Source organism: Pelmatolapia mariae, linkage group LG3_W (genome assembly GCF_036321145.2).
Source record: "Pelmatolapia mariae isolate MD_Pm_ZW linkage group LG3_W, Pm_UMD_F_2, whole genome shotgun sequence".
NCBI lineage: Eukaryota > Metazoa > Chordata > Actinopteri > Cichliformes > Cichlidae > Pelmatolapia > Pelmatolapia mariae.
In genome coordinates, this window is record NC_086229.1 from 67,297,648 (window position 1) to 67,311,135 (window position 13,488).

At 40.3% G+C, this 13,488-nt stretch overlaps 2 long non-coding RNA genes across 2 annotated transcripts; both read right to left on the reverse strand.

Annotated features, from left to right (window-relative positions):
* Positions 1-1,877: 1,877 nt before the first annotated feature.
* Positions 1,878-2,467, reverse strand: LOC135932565 (uncharacterized). The gene is made up of 3 exons (XR_010573559.1): positions 2,386-2,467; positions 2,061-2,306; positions 1,878-1,974 (listed from the first exon to the last, which is right to left on the reverse strand). It is a non-coding gene; the product is annotated as an uncharacterized LOC135932565 (long non-coding RNA).
* An 8,407-nt stretch (positions 2,468-10,874) lies between these two features.
* Positions 10,875-13,141, reverse strand: LOC134618064 (uncharacterized). The gene is made up of 3 exons (XR_010091788.1): positions 13,078-13,141; positions 12,192-12,276; positions 10,875-11,037 (listed from the first exon to the last, which is right to left on the reverse strand). It is a non-coding gene; the product is annotated as an uncharacterized LOC134618064 (long non-coding RNA).
* Between the last annotated feature and the right edge of the window lie 347 nt (positions 13,142-13,488).

The window sequence follows — 13,488 nt, forward strand, 5'->3', positions numbered from 1 at the left end:
AAATCCAAAGGGTTTAACAAGAGAAATTATGAAAGACTGGAGGCTGGCAGTCAGCCAAAAGAGAAAAGACATCACATTTAATGGAAACAACTAATCAACTGAAAGTCTGTGTTAGATTCTATTCAATGGAAACATATTCAATTATAGTTTATTTGATACAGATTTATTTCTAATGTCTATTTTACAGGAACAAAAAATAGGATAAAAGTTTTAACTTCTATGAGACTAATTAGGGAAGAAGACATGTCCTCTGGTCTGAAGTGCTGGAGGGACCAGTTAGAGACCAGTAGCTGGATGTCAGTGGTTGGACTGGTGGACTACTTCAGTGAAGAGTAGACGACGTCTGGCTCTGGTTTAAAGTCTGAACACAAACACACACAGTTCAAACAACAGGAAACATGATTACAAGCTTACACGTGACTGAAGACTTCAATGATTACAAATGAAGCAGACATTTAGTTTAAGGCCACAGGACAACCCAGCCCAGAACTTTAGAGACCGAGTATGCGTGGGCCCACCTTAGTGTTTAACTATCCTGTTTCATTAAGACCGGTGGGAGCGGGCATGCTCCATTTTGCGTAGCTATTTTTAAATCCCTGTAGAACTGGAACCACGTAAGCTAGCAGAATTTTCTTTCTTTCTTTTTTTTTTTTTAATTTTTTTTTTTTTTTGCATAAGAAACTGGAGGAGTTGTACTTGCATCTTGTGCAATTAGTTTGCCCTAGGTCATGGTTTCCCTCCACATATGGCTTTGCAAAAATTACATTAAAAGTACTTGCAGTGACAAAAACAAAAACTATTTGTAATGTTGCATCACTATGGCAGTAAGTTTATTTTAAAAGAGCAGCTGGTTTTCTGACAACAGCGAGCTGTTGTATTAAACACACACAGCCTCTGTTGTGACCAGAAGCTTCCATTGTGGTTAAAATGTGTTAAAAACGTCATGTTCACTGTGTTGCAGATGTTAAAAAATTAGGGTAGTGTGACATACACATTGACTGTGTTTCCACAGTTTAGTTATTATGTTGTGTAGTTGTTATGCACCATGTTAGTAGTTGACTCATTAGCATGAAGGATAAGATACATAACAACAGAATCACAGCTGTGTCACAGCACTGTTTGTGAAGCTGCATCGTGCAGACATGACTGATGGGTTTAAAGAGCTGCAGCAGCTCCTCACAGCTTTTTTTTTCACCTGTCACTTTAGCTGTGAACCAATGAATGACAAACAGAACGGCGAGGTGTTTGTGTGAACAGGAAGGTGGCGTCCACAAAGCTGCCATCTTCTTTCAGTGCAGAATGAGACGCCGCACCACAAGCTGGAAAAACATGCTGCAGTGAGAATTCTCACCAGATTCAGAATAAGTGTAGTCGTCAGCAGGATGTTGCTGCTGTGTTTCACATGCAGAACTTTAGAAATGAAGCTTTAAATAAAGGACTGTTTGACAGGCTGAAAACATACTTTTGATGATCTTTGGTCTCTTTATGTGTCTCATCTCAACCACTTGTTTGTGAACCACATCTGGGCCTCATCTGTGCTGCTACTGCACTGCCAAACACTCTGTGATCCAGATGTGGCTCAAAAATCAAGATACCAAAGGTTAATAACTTAAAGGCCATGTGACAGTTAGCTAAATAGATGCAACCGATGCCATCCAGCATCACAGATGCTAACAGAGCTGGAAATAAGCTCAACATATCCAGACTGGTTCATATCAGGTGGACCTGTAGACACTGTTCACGACCACATGTGGTTATAAAGGAATCTAGTCAAGCCTCATTTGAATTCCCCCCAAAAATGCTGTAAAATTATGAAAGTCTGAGTCTCACCTTCAAGTTTCCTGTCAACGTCTTGTCTCACCAGCAGAACCAGTAACACCAGTAGAACCACAACACAGACTGATCCAACACATGACAACAGAGAGAGAACAGGAGGAGGTGTGGATGTAGGTGGAGGTGTGGTGGTGTGTTTGTCTAAAATAAAGCAAACACAGTCATTAAGTTGTCGTCACATTGTGAATGTTGAAAGCTGCAGAAACACAGACAGGTGAGTGTGTCACCTGTGACAGTGATCCAGCTGGATGGAGACTCTCCATGACCGCTGATGTCACACTTGTAGAGGCCTTCATCAGACCTGGAAACATGCTGGATGGTCATGTGACCTGTAGGCTGCTTCCTGATGAGGGAGCCATCTTTATAGAAAGCAGCTGGGAGGTTGGAGGGAGTGGTCTTTGTTTTACAGAGCAGAGTGACGTCATCTCCCTCCATCACAGGGAGGACAGGACTCTGCAGGATCACTGATCCACCTCAACACAGAGACAAACTACAGCATTTCATCCATTTACACACAGCTTCATCAACACTAACTCCACACACTCAGCTTACCAGTGACTGTCAGGTTAACCATGTTACTGATGGGACCCTTTCTGGACTCACACCAGTAAACTCCACTGTCATGAAGCATCAAAGAGGTATTACATGAAGAACCAGATGGTTTTCCCCATGTGCTTCCACACTGAGTCCTCTGTCCTTTGCTTGTATTTCTCCTCAGAGTCCATCCAGCAGAGCTGTCGTCCTCCTCACAGCTCAGAGACACAAAGTCATATTCAAAGAACTGAGAGCTGCTGGGACTCACAGTCAGACGAGCTGTGAGGGTTAAAATAAAAAACTGATGATCACGTCTTTGAGAATTTTACTAAAAGCTTTAATCCAAATGTGTAAAACCTGTCAGAGTTTATCAGGCTTAAACTGTGACAGAAGAAGGTTACTGACCTTGGTTTGTTGTGCAGCTCAGCAGTGAGATCAGAACTAAAGAGAAATGACACTCAGGTTGATTTGACAGAAACACACAAAGGTGATCACTCAGAACAACTTTGTATTATTTGATGTTTCCCTCTAAGACAAAAACATCAAACTCATTCTCCATGTTGGGTCGGCTACACCCCAGTTTGAGCTTCATGAGCTGCTTCTGTAGTTACTGTAGAACACGTGTTAAACTCAAGGCCCCCGGGCCACATCCGGCCCGGCGTACATTTATATCCGGCCCACGAGATCATTTTATATAGATTTATTGTTATTGTTGTTATTCATGGCCCGGCGATGTGAGGCGCTAATAACACACAAACTACAGATCCCATAATGCAGTGCTGCCGCCTCCTTGCTGAACACTAGGCTAACTGGGAACATTCCCGCGTCAATCAAGCCGCTCACAATGGTGGAGATAAAAGTTAATTCTGAAAACAGCCTTTCAGCGCCGGTGGGAGACTGAATATATGTTTACAAACGTTGCCGTTAAACCCGTGTGTCTTATTAGTGGAGCTAATGTGGCTGTAATTACGGAATTTAATTTAAGACGGCATTACGAGACAAAACGTCAGGATAAGCTGAAAAACCTAAATGCCGAAACTACAGACAGTAGAAGAGCTAAAGAAGAATCTGACATTTCAGCAGATGTTTGTCTCCAGAGTAAAATCACAACATGAAGCTGTTGTCAAAGCAAGTTTTATTGTAGCAGAAGAGCCAAATCAGCCCGGTACCACTCTGAAGAGCTGCATGATGAAGCTGTGCGACGTCTTGTGTCCAGACAAAAACGCAGATTTTGGCAAATGTGAGCCTGAGGAGAAACGTATGTCAAAGTGTAACAACATGAAACTGCCCTGGGACAAACTTGTTGGACTTACAACAGATGGAGCGCTGTTGTAGTGCAGTGAAAAAAGCGGACTAGTCAGCAGCATGCGAGTAAAGATGCAGGAGGAGAACTGTACCGGTGAGTTAACAGCATATCACTGCATCATACACCAGGAAAGGCTGTGTGGTAAAGTCCTAAAAATGGAGCATGTAATGATGACCTTAATGCAAACCGTAAATTTTATCTGAACTAAAAGTTTAAATCACCGTCAATTTCAGTCTTTTATGTGGGAAATAGATTCAGAGTTTGCCGACATTCCTTTTCATACAGAGGTCCGTTGGCTGAGTTGGGATAAAAGTTCTCAATCGAGTTTTTGAGCTCAGCAAGGAAATCTGTCAGTTCATGGACATGTATGATGCGGTGAAGGCATTTCAAGTGAAGCTGTCACAAATGCACCAGTGCAACCTGCCTCACTTTCCCTGTTGCCAAGTAATGTTGAACCAAGTCAGCGGACTTTGCTGAAATGCACCTGTGCAGATTCAGATGGAGCTGCAGTGTAATGATACACTCAAGGGAAAGTACGACACTGAATAGCCCGCACAGTTTATTAGTTCCATTCCTGAAGCAATGCTCCGTCTACATGCAGCTCCAACCTTGTGTTTGGTTTCATTTATTTATTCTGGGGTTCTTGGCAGCATGTTCATATCTCTAACTTACATAATTTTGACAGGATATATTTTTATAAAGAGCAAAATATTTAAAGGTAAAGTTTATTTTTTTAACTTTATTTAATCTGGAATAATATTCCTGTCTGTTTTTATTCATATTTATGTTAAAAAACATTGTTTTAGTATGTTCAATAAATGTTTATCTTGTTTGGTCCATGACTTAAAGTGTGCCTTGAGTTTTGGCCCCCTGTGCAATTGAGTTTGACACCCCTGCTGTAGAACAAGGAAGTACTTTAAGTTACATTGTAATTACATTGAATACATACAAAAGACTAGTACTGAACTAAGGTCTGTCCTCTGCTCTGTTCATTGAAACACCAACATTTTATTTCAGCTTTTCATCAGTAACTCTGTTAAACTTCAGACCTGCAGTTGGTCCTCGTGGTGTTTTGAACTTGAATTCAGCCTGATTTGTTTTTCATGTCTTCTCCTCCATCATCAGTTATCAGGAGAGCAGACAGTCAAAGTACAAGAATTCAAACAAACACAGAGATTCTACTTACAGAGCAGACACAGCACAGATGTTTCCTTCATCGTCCTTCTCACTCATTTGAGCTTTTGTTCATTTCTCTCACTGACACCAAGTAAACCCCGCCCTCTTCCTCTGAGCACCAGCTTTTCTATTGTTTTAAATAGAGTTCGTGGTTAGTGTGTGTGTGTGTGTGTGTGTGTGTACACCCCCCTCAGTGAGAGAGGCAGATATGAGCTGAAACACAGGAATCAAACCAGGGACGCTGCTGTTATGGAGCTGAACTGGAACCATTCAGACACTGAGGCCCTCTGAACACATTTTAATTACAGCTGTGCAGAGACACACTGATGACTGACTGGAACACTATGATTCACATTTTACATTAACACCATCCTCACACATGGTTCATATGTGGCCACTAGAGGGAGATGTTGGACTTTAAACACTAATATGGACACAAGCAGATCATTCATCTTTAATACTTTGTTGTCATGGCCTTTGTGTTGTTTTATCCTTAGTTTTAATATAATTGACCTTGGGTTATCTTTGCTTCTGCTAGTAGTCCAACACCATCATGTCAGCCATATGAGTCATGTCCAGCTTCTCCTGCTGTCATCTTCAGATTTAAACCTCTTCGGTGGATGTGCAGGAATTGCTTTGGTCTAAACGTCACAGCTCTGATGTTTCTGGTCTCACTGTGTCCCTCCTCTGGTCTGAGGTGCTGGGGAAGCAGTTAGAGACCAGCAGCTGGTTGGTTCTGTCCAGCATTGAGAATAAAGTGCAGTTCTCCCTCTGGTCCACTTTTATCTGATGACTATTTGTTCATAACTGTTCTCAGTGCTGATTTGACTGCAGCTGGATCAGTCTCTGTGCCCCGCTGCAGAATAAAGCAACACACAAAAATGAATAAACAACAACTGAAACAATGCAGATATGGCAAAACATTTGATGCCTGTAATATCATTATTAACCCCCCACACACATTCACTCAGATGATCTCAACACAGCACGACTCAGCTGGACATGTTTACCATCAGAATTGACCATGTGCTGCAACAAAGGTGCACAGGCAATGTCAGAAAGTGCTGCAGGCTGTTAGTGAAATACTTCTACTTAAAAACTAGTTAAAAAACCACCTTGCTTTTGTTTTGTAGAAGAGATTTTGATACAGTGTAGTATCAGTAAGTATCTGGGAATATTTTGTTGACTACATTTACATATAGAGGATCTTCACATACTTTGCCTCCCCATATAAAATTTTCTACATCTTCCACCAGTCAAATGATATACCAAAAATGACAGTGTTAAGAGATAATAATAATAATAATAATAATAATAATGATAATAATAATAATGGATTGCATTTATGTGACCCATGGTAGGTATAGGACAGAGCCGTAGTCACACAGTCAGTTAAAATTGGTTTAATTTTAATACAAAATAAAAGTAAATGTGTAACAGCGGCACCTAAAAACAATTAAAAGCTTTACTTTATTAAGTACAATAAAAATGATCGAATTGTATGATTGCCCATGAGACAGGATAAGCGCTGTGGGGAACCTGTTAAAAACAAATCAACATATCACACACGTTAAAAAAGGACGGCAACTCACGCTGAACCCCAAATGGGCAAAATACTATAGAAACTTCAGTGGTGTCTTCACTCAGGCCCCTCGCGGTGCATGCAAAAAGCGGCGAGACAAAAAACAACGGATTTGTATTCCACGCAGCGTCTTCAATGTCTGCAACGATATATATATAAAAAAAGGTGTTTTCATATAAAACAAACAATCAATATCTGCTGTGCCCACTGATATAGAAAAATAAAACAAGAAGCAAACAAAATCGACAGCCGCAGCAGTCACAGTCCGTCGAGTTACACCAGTTTAAAACAAATTAAAACACACTGATGTGTCGGGTCCTTTGCCCGCAGCCAGAAATCCACTCGGCAAAGCAGCAGCTCGGTACTCTGTAAATGAAAGCAGGAGATGACTTACACTGGACAGTAAAACACAGCAGGAGTGTCCCTCCAACTGTATTGTTTTACTTACCTGTCCACAAGTTTGCGTCACACCTTAATAAATATTGGTCAGTGGCGATGGAGTCCACTACACGTTTCTCACAGGAATGCAATGTTTCCCACCTGCAAGGGTGCAAATAACTGTAAATCTCTGCCAAACGGCCAGAACTCATCTCATGACTCATGAGATGCCACTGACAGCCAGTTGGTGGAAAATAGTCTACTCATGTCACATTTCCAGATCGCTTAGAGCCCCAACAAAGTAGGTACTACAGAAGTACCTGGTGCCAGGAACTACAACCTAATGCAAAACTGTAAAAAAAAAAAAATAGTGGCTTTGTGCTGAGCCGACCGAGTAGGTAGTAAGGCCTAAGTGGGTAAGAGTGAAAAGCAAAGTTTCAGGTCAGACTTTACTGGAAACAGTCTCAGTGACTCATCACAGCACTTCCACTATCCAAAAACTTTATGTGTGAGACATGGATGAAAAAAACAAAACCCAAACCTTTAACCCACAGAGATCATCAGCTTATGTCTCTCTTGTCTCCCCCTCAACAGGCCGAGCTGTGAGACTTAAACACAGGAAGCACCAGCAGAGTCTGCAGCCTCTCTGTCCAGAGGAGCTTTGCACAATTCATAGTTCACAATAATTAATCTGATATTGGTGCAGCTCCTCAGTCCATCCTCAGTGTGACAGAAGCAGGTTTAGTTATGTGGAAACTTCTCATCGGGGTTTTATCCTTAAATATTTTGTATTCAGATGAAGAAGAAGATGTCTGGTTCACACATTTTTATACACTAGCTGCAGGTTACAGCTGTGTTTAAACAGTATTCATAATGATGCATCGGTCTGTGAGTGCAGGTATTTTTCCAAAGAGCCAGTGGTTCCACCTCTGGGCGGAGTCACCGCAATCCAGCGTGCAGTCCACACCTGTTGGCAGTCATGCTGTTGGTACTTAAGACCAGCGTTTGCAACGGTTCTTTGCCAGATGTTCCTCTAACCTCTGTCAGTGCGGGCCGCCACAGCGCTCGTGAAACTTTGCTCATCTTGTGCTCTCTCTGTTTACAGTAATCCACCTGCTCACCTCGCTGATCATTACTCACCTTCATTAGGATGCTGGTCTTCTTGGTCACTCCTTTTGCTCACTTCACTCACCTACCTCGACTACTTGATCTCCTCCGTCTAGATTTATCTCTGCTCACCTGGATCACTTACCCTCTCCACGCCATCAATCCACCTGCAACAAGTAAGACATGTCATGACCTCATTTTCACTCACTCTGAACTGCATCCAAACCCCTTCTGAACCTCGTCTTCTCTCATTACTGTAACTCTGAGCCTCCTGGTCCAACCCCTCAGTCTAACTACCCCTTTGCCCCAAAGTCACAGTGTTCAAGTGAAACCTGCTTCATAGTATTTCCTGTTTATTTCATAGTTCATGTTTGCATCATAATTCCCAGTTCATGGTTTGAGTCTCAAGTTGTATATTTTGTTATCATGTTTATCAGTCTGTGTCTGTGAGTCCGTTCTCCTGGTTTGGCCTCCCAGCTGTGACACCATCTTCTTTCAGTGCTGACACACTAACCACAAGGAAGAAAGCCGACATGTTCTCGTCAGTGTCCTCAGATTCAGTCTGACTGCAGCCAACAACAGGAAGCTTCTGCTGTTGTTTCACTGAACTCAGTTTGCAGAAGTTAAAAGAAGTAAAAAGTTTTAAAATGATTCATTACATTATTGGACAGTTCAGGAGGCTGAGAACACTTTGTTTTGTTCAGCCTTCTTCTTTATACGACTCATATTAACAACTAACTCATCTTTTTTAGTACTTATGTGTGAGCTGAAGTTGTGCGACCTCTGAAGAACACTCGAACACAGGAGGATAAAAACCTTGTGAGCATCCTCAGGATGCTTTAATCCAGAAGTGAAGAAGAGCAGCTTTACCTCTTATCTGTGATCGTTTGTTCTTGTCTTTGATGATTTTTCCATAAGTGACGTCTTCAGTTCTCACTGCTGAATAAGCTGCAGCTGGATCAGTCTCTGCACAGTAAAACACACACAGAGGACGTCACTGCAGACAGAACAGCTGATAACAGACGTGAAACTGCTGCCACTCACAAATCTTTATATAAAAACTGTTAGGATTATTTTAAAGGTTTAAAATAGTTCAACATGAAGTCAAATGTGAGATAAACAGATCTGATAAAGGAGGAACTGAATGTAGATCATTCAGTTCCTCACAAAAGCTGAATGTTGGTTATTTGCACTAATAGAATATTAAAGTCAGCTCACATATTAGCCAATCAGACTAACAGTCACTATTAAAATATGAACTTCACAAAGGTGGGCTCAGAATTTTGATACTCAGACAGAAGGAATGTAAGATGCTGGTGTCATAAATATGAAAGACTAAATGTTAAAAGGAAAACTGAATAATACAGCAGGACATGTGCTTCATTTACACCAATAATTCAATATATTTTCATATTTAGTAAATATGATAACAGCCTTGTTCTGTCTGAGTTTACAGAAATGCTCTTACAAATATCTCACATGTGTTTCTTCCTCTATTTAAAATTAACACCTCTGTGTTGAAACACACGTAGATGAAGCTTCTTTTTTCTCAGAAACAGTCGCAGACTCGTTAGTGTTAACCACAGACGACAAACACACAGTTCAGCACAAACAGAACTTTACATGGTGTGAAAATCTACAGACAGACTAATATATATCTGACTGATATCATCAAGCTGTTAAATGTAAAATCATTTACTCATAATCCAAACTGGGTTTATTTTACACATCATCACAGGCTTCCTGTTTCTTAAATTCAGCTACTTTTGCTTCTATAACATAATTAATCTTAATCTAATTTAATGTTAAATCTTAATTCCGTCCAACTCAGTGTCTCTGACTCCTCCCACTACAACACTGAACAAACCAAGAGCACCAAATGCTGCAGTTCCTCTAATGTCCACTTGAGCTTTATAAAGTCAGTCACTCTCCACAGACGCTCATGTGAACATGTTCAACTTTACAGCAGAAAAAAACATTTAAACAACGTGCTATTAAAAATATATTTGGTCTCTATAGCTAACAGTCCCCTTCACACGAAGTGTGCATGAGTTTATAACTCACCAGTTCAAATGTTAATGAGGCTGAAAGTTTGCATTATTAGGGGCGTGGCCTCTTTGTCTGAGAGGTGGATGGACACAGGCTGCTGTAACTGCCAACTGTCTGTTAGGCTTCACCTCAGCCAATGGTTCACCCATGTTTGTGCTTTGGGGGTATTTGTTTCTTTCTGTTGACCCCTTACAGTCTATGGGAGCAGCTTCATAACTAAGCTATCTGACACTAGCTAATAAATTAGCACTACACCCTTTTATCAAAACTGAATTGCTCCTGGCAATAAAGACAAACATGATGTTGCTGAAAATGTTAAGGCTGGAAAAAGCAGTGGAGATTTAAAACAGAGAGATTCAAATCTCCATGTTTGAATGAAGTGAACATACGGTTCACACTTCACCCTGGGGTCCCCCAAAATTACTTCTGCTTTGTTTGACCGTCTGCTGTTGGTATGTGATACTTTAATATCAGTGTATGGGAATCATCTTCAGCAGCTTTGTCTGAATATGCTGAAATTTGACAGTAATATAATCATAATTGAATCATAATGAAACCAAATATATCAGGAAGCATCAATGTTGAAAACAAGTGAGAACAAACCGTCAGAAGCAAGGCGTTTGCCATGGGAATAAGTGCTAAGAAATTTAAAAATAATACAAACATATTAACATGTTTATTTTCCTACTGTGGATTTGCTGCAAAATACATTTTTTAAATTCCAGTTAAAATGTGTTGGATGTATTTTTTGAGTTGTTTAACTTCTACAAAAGAGACATAACACATAAAAAGCATATTTTTTTTATGACATGAAACATTTTCATAAAACGATGAAGCTGTGATTCCTTATTAAAGGACAATTTAAAAAAATCCATAATACAATTTTTGAGTCTATGGGTCTGTGGGTTTTCTCAGTGAGAAAAAAAGACTTAAGACATGTAAAATTCAATGTGGATGTCCTCTGGTCTGAGGTGCTGGGGGGACCAGTTAGAGACCAGCAGCTGGACGTCAGTGGTTGGACTGGTGGACTACTTCAGTGAAGAGTAGACGACGTCTGGCTCTGGTTTAAAGTCTGAACACAAACACACACAGTTCAAACAACAGGAAACATGATTACAAGCTTTGTAGTTCAGTCAAGACCTCCAACCTCCACCTCTCTGCATTACACACAGTCCCAGTTCAGACTGTACTGGGAACCAGCTCAAATACAAATCACAGAGCTTTCATATAAATAACATTATAATCTAATTCAGATGTTGGTTGGGGTTGACCTTCTGACATAAGTTATTCACAGCAATTCACCTTATTTTTACCAACTCAGAGTCCTTGTTGAATGAGTTTCTCTACTCTGTTAGTACATTTCCCCCAGAAAAGGCCAAGAAAGTCATTTATTTGATTTATGGAGGCTTTTGGCTCTTGTGCATGTTGTCTTCAGACTGTTGATGGCCTACCCCACTTGTACTGATTACTAAACACTGAATGCAATACTAAAGTTGAAAGTTTGCACTTCAATCACATCTTGATCTTGATCATCTTTTAATCCGATATTACATAACAGATGCTGTATTTCTACATTTGAAGTGAACCTTTTCTGCCAATTTCCAGTTGCATGTTTTTCTTTTCTACTACAGTAGCTTTGTATGATTCACAGTTCAGTATAATCCTTCTTTACATGGGGCCTTAGTGCAGCCTCTGTCTGATGCCAACTGTGTTCACTCCTGTCCCTTTTATTTAAAACTCTCTTCTAATTGGTTGATTAAACAGCATGTGGGTGGGGCTTTAATGGTTGATCTGGACATATTGATACCCTGCCTCTGTGACATCATTCACACACAACAACAAATAAAAATAGACTGTGATACAGTGTTTAGAGCACTCTGCTTTCTGAGCTTTCAGCTCACAGAGATTATATGTTATTATTATTATTATTATTATCACTGTAATTTGTTGTATAAAAATGTGTTTAAACTTAATAAAAACGTAATATCATAGTTGTTGTTCAGCATTGTTTCAAGACCAGCAGGGGTGAATTTAACGAAGCTCACATCTTGCTGCTCATGTTTCTTTAAATGAACTAGACAACTTAACATGAAATCATTTGTCACAGAGAGCTCACAAGTCTGAGCTCGAAGACTGAGCAATGATGTGGTTAGCTTAGCTTAGCTTAGCATGATGTGTGGAAACAGGTTGTGTGGTTGGGTCGTCTCTGTTAAAGAGCAGTTGTACCTTGGACTCCTCATTCTGATGGTTTTGTCTCCAATACTGACGTCTTCAGCTCTCACTGCTGAGTAAACTACAGCTGTATAAACCTCTGCAAAATAAAACACATTTAAATTACAGCAGGTATGAAATCTGCACATTTTCTTTATTATTTGTAATGTCTAAAAAAAGTCATGTTTTTTAAAGAGAGCAGCAGGTTTTTGCTTCTTTCTCTCATTTTAACACCTCTGAATAAAAGGAACCGCCGGCTTTTGTGTGAAAAAGGAAGCTGGTGTCCACAAAGCTGCCATCTTCTTTCAATACAATCAGACACACTTCACCACAGAGCAAATATGTTGTCTCAACATGAAAACTGTTATTAGACAAAGTAGCACACACTGCAGTGAGAAGTTTAACCAGAACAACAAAACTCTTCAGCTGATACAGACAGATATTGTGTTTCCACAGTGTGTGTTCATCATGTCACAAATTCTCAACTGACACGAAACACAAGCCCACAAACTCTCACTTGCTTCACTCTGCATTTAACTTTCAGCAACAGGAAGCTGCTGCTGTAGTTTTACACGCAGGAGTTAATAAAAATATATTTAATAAAGACAAACCATCACATTAAGACCCAGTCTGACAGAATGAAACATTAAAAAAAAAAAAAAAACACATAATGATATTTTTTCTCTTCAAAACTTTAACATTAAAATTTCTTGACAAATTGTGTGTCCAGCAAACCCAAAATCAAACACATCTGAGCAATTACAGCTCTGACACCTGTTTTCTGGGCCAAATACAGACGAGCCACATTTGAATGAAACTATTCAAATGAGCTATTTTAATTCAAAACAACTGGCTGCCACCTCAATGCAGTGCAGGTAATACAGACTGGCACACAACCCACCTTCAGGTTTCCGGTCAACATCTCTTCTCACCAGTAGAGCCAGTAAAACCAGTAGAACCACAACACAGATGGATCCAACAGAGATAAACACATGAAGAAGAACAGAAGAACCAGGGCGAGTAGCTGATGTAGGGATAGAGGTGGATGTAGATACAGGTGTGGGAGTAGATGGAGATGTGGTTGTAAGTTTCCCTTAAATAGACAAAAAATAATCATTATTTTATTCTGAATGTCGAAAGCTGCAGAAACACAGACAGGTGAGTGTGTCACCTGTGACAGTGATCCAGCTGGATGGAGACTCTCCATGACCGCTGATGTCACACTTGTAGAGGCCTTCATCAGACCTGGAAACATGCTGGATGGTCATGTGACCTGTAGGCTGCTTCCTGATGAGGGAGCCATCTTTATAGA